Source organism: Myotis lucifugus, unplaced genomic scaffold (genome assembly GCF_000147115.1).
Source record: "Myotis lucifugus unplaced genomic scaffold, Myoluc2.0 scaffold_182, whole genome shotgun sequence".
Taxonomy (NCBI): domain Eukaryota; kingdom Metazoa; phylum Chordata; class Mammalia; order Chiroptera; family Vespertilionidae; genus Myotis; species Myotis lucifugus.
In genome coordinates, this window is record NW_005871230.1 from 2,227,343 (window position 1) to 2,231,585 (window position 4,243).

Sequence of the window (4,243 nt, forward strand, 5' to 3'; positions counted from 1 at the left end):
AGGCTTTTGATCTAATTGCTTCCAGTCAGTTTTTTGTGCAGATAACCAAATGCAAAGTCTTCTGGTGCTAGTTTTGAAGCCTGCTTTATTTCTTTGCTACCATGTGTCCATGCCTTACTCTTTCATCTTAATGGAGGCCACCTTGAGACTAGCTGAGATAACAGGGTTGTTTGGGAGGGCAACTCCCTTACTCTGATCCTTGCCACAAGACTTGGATCCCTTTATCTATATTAATGTTCAATCCCCAGGGGAGAGGGGGCAGTTTCTGGACATTCTCACTTTCTTTCATTTCTGCTTGCAAAGCATCTAGTTCTTGCCAGAGCTCATCTATTTCTTAGATAGCTTCCTAAAAGCAACAAGGAGCAGCCGACATTTTCATTTTTTGCAACAATATTCTCTTTATCTAGATATATGTTGTGCCTTCCACGTGATCATAGGTAATGATTTTACAAAATAGCTTGAGAGTTACTAGCTTCCCAGCCTATACACAGCAGCTATAGTTATCCCATAATTGGAGCACATCATCCCACCAAAGAATAGATCATTTCAAAACTATTTAAATTATTCTGAAATACGAAAAATAGGAATGCTTACCAATTATTCCTTAGAAGCCATTGCTATCTAAACCTGGGTGGGAAAAGCCTTCTCATATGTGCAACACACACACACACACACGCACACACACACACACAGCTCATCTCCCATAGGAATATCAGTGTAGACGTTCGAAATAAATGATCAGCGAGTGCAGTGTAGGGACACAGTAGAAGAATCCTACAATCAAGTTGACAGAAAACTTCTGTGTGGGTAAAGGGTTAACAACACCCCTTCCCCTTCTGCGTGAGAACGTGACCTATGTTAACTTTCTAGCTCTGTTCCCCCGGCAACCTGATAAGGTGGTTTGTGAACTGTGTTGCTAGTAAAAATGGACCCCTGGTTGGTAAACTGCATGTAGACAAGGAGAAGCAAATACACCTGATGGCAGACCATAGCATTGGACCAGCCTGAGCTCAGTGGCTCTTACATGCAGAGACCTTGGCCACTGTGCCTATGGTGGTGCCACAAGGATGCTGGTCCAGAGCGGGTGAGGTTAAGCTGGAGCAGTCTCACACCTGTGTAGTGTCTCATCTGGCACCTGAGCTGTTCTGCTGTGTGAGAAGTTCCACTGAAGAGGAGTGCTTGATGCTCCTGTGCCGGCAAACTGTGGTCCCTGCCCTATATTCTTCTGAGTAAACAGGTGCCAAGTGCAGCCATGATAGTCTTGTGAGCTTGAGTGTTCTGAATGTTTTCTTAAACATAGGTTGCTGCAGAGTCTATGATCAGTACTATTGATTCCTGATTTTTTTAAAAAAAAAAAACTGTTAATAAGATAAAAAGATGTATATGTCAAATTTAAAGCCAAAATAATGTATAATATGATCACTGGGAGAATTGTTACTAATGTCATTCCAGAAATAATGTCATTGTTACTAATGTCATTCCAGAAATAACATTTGATGCAATTAGATGATATAGCACACATGAGCAACCAATGAGCTTCAGGCACAACTATTGCTGTTGGTGTTTCTCATTCATCTTCAAATAATTCTGCCAAAGACAATGGAAGACTTTATTTAATAGGACTTTGATTCTATTTTAATTTCACCTAAAGAACTGAAATTGGCACTAATGGCTGACCAACAAACTAGAAAGCAGTTTCAAGAGTTATAAAATAGAGTAATATTTTAATATCCTACCTTTCAACCATTTTAATATTGTATTTTAATGCTCTGATACAAAGTTTAAAGAAGTTTTCATGCATAAAGATAGAAAGATTGTTCTAGGTTGACAGTAAATTTTTAGTATTACAATGCAAGGAGTGGTATCACCCCCAATACCTTTAGCTTAACACAATACAAATTCCTTTAATTAGTGAAAATTTTAATGCAGTTGGATAGCTGTCCTGTGATCCTTTACCAGTTAGCTATTTGGGGATTTGAGCTCCTTCCATCCTTTGGTGTGTCTTCTTGGAGTACTCACATAGCCACGTGGACAAAGGAGAGAGCAAGGCAACTAGACCTGGGATTTATGGCATTCCACTGCCTAGTTACAAGGCTCCAACTAAACTGCACGAGAACTTGCAAAATGCATTTTTCCAATGTGCCAAAGAGGAAAATGGCAACTTGTAATCGAATACCTGGTGTTATCTTTGCCACGGTCTCAAGAAGCCAGAGAAGTTAGTATTTCATTACTACCAGAGAGAAAGCTTCATATAATTGACATTACTAAAAAAAATCATTGTCTTTGAAAATCATTCTCCAAAATTCACTTAGTCAATGATTTTCATCAAACAGCAACTCCATCTATTCATTGGGAATTCTTAACACATAGCTCACCCACTTAAATTAGATAAATGTATAAAATCCCTACTGGCCCATGGTACATGTAGTGAGTGCTCAGCAGGAATTGACTCCATCCTCAAGGCCAAGTTTTACTGCTGGGAATGAAATGCTTCTCTATCGAGGTTTTTCAATGTTGCGGGTGGCAACTACAACACTTGCATTAACATCTTCCATGCCTAAACCAGCTCTGACATGCTGTGTTTGAATCACTAATCTCAGTTTGTGCTTTTATTAAAGTATTTGAGCAAATTCAAAGTTGCCTAAAATACTCTTGCATCCCACTGCCATATGGGGGAAGTGCTAGTTAAGCTTTTCACCTTTCATAATAAAATATCAACCTACTCTTCTGTATTCTAAAACATGGATGTGCTCTCAAACAACATGGAAGACCAGTTCTTTAGGCAAAACTTTAGTGCTTATAAAAATCCGTGTTAAAAATAAATTATATTTTTGGAAGCCAGTTCTAGACAGGGGTTGTGATATCCATCAGCTCCTCTGGATTTCCCAAATATAAACCTTGGGTCAAGTTAGTCTCTTGGAACTCAACTTAGAACCTGGAAGAGTTTGTTACAAGATAAAATTCAATTTAAGATCTGCTCCTGCACTTTTGGGAAGACTGTTACATATGTTATCTGATATAGCGATCTTTTTTTTTTATCCTCACCAGAGGAAGATAATTTTTCCATTGATCTTTAGAGAGAGAGTGGGAGGGAGGGAGGAGGAGTGGAGAGAGAGAGAGAGAATCAACGTGAGAGAGACACATCCACTGGTTACCTCCCACATGCACCCAACCAGAGTTTGAGCCATTGACCAGGATCGAACCCTTCAATCCAAGGGCCAAAGCTCTCACCACTGAGCAAGCCATCCAGGGCTGATGTATCTATCTTGATCTCATAAAGTAAGTAGTTTCTAACACAATTTAAGGCAAGAAATTGTCTCTTCTGAAAAAAATGTCTTCTATTTTTTTATCTTTATTGTTGAGAGTATATCAGATATCCCTCCTTTTTTCCCTCATTGCCCCTCTTCACCCAGTTTCCACCCCACTCTAGGCCTTCACCACCCTGTTGTCTATGTCCATCATATATTTTTTTAATGAAAACTTACTTCATTAAGTTTCTTTTTAAAAAATGGCTGCCAAGCCTGATCGGTGTGGCTCAGTGGTTGAGCCTTGACCTATGAACCAGGAGGTCATGGTGCAATTCCCGGTCAGGGCACATGCCTGGGTTTCAGGCTCGATCACTGGTAGGGGTGTGCAGCCGATCAATGAGTCTCTCTCATTATTGATGTTTCTATCTTTCTCCCTCTCCCTCTTCGAAATCAATAAAAATATATATTAAAAACAAAAGAGAAGAGAAAAAAGTTGGCTATCAGACAACTATGGAAACAGTAAAAAGGTGAGTAGTTACCAGGGGTTAATGAGAGAGGGATGAATGGGCAGAGAACAGAGGATTATTAGGACAGTGGAACTATTTTGTATCATACTGTAATGATGGCTACATGCTATTATACATTTGTCAGAACACTTAGAATGCACAGCACCAAGAGTGAACTCTAATGTAAACCATGGACTTCAGGTGATTATGATGTGTCAATGTTGGTTCATTGGTTGTACAAAATGTACCGCTGATAATGGGGTATCCAGGGGTGGGCAAACTTTTTGACTCGAGGGCCACAATGGGTTCTTAAACTGGACCGGAGGGCCGGAATTTGCTGTGAACCTAAAATTTCTCTAAAATATAAAGTCTAGTATAATGTATATTTTAACATCATTACATAAAAGGGTACCATCTGCCATTATTTTTTCCCAATAATTTGAATTTTGTTTGTCAGTTGGGGTTTACTTAAAATTAAAGACAACAATT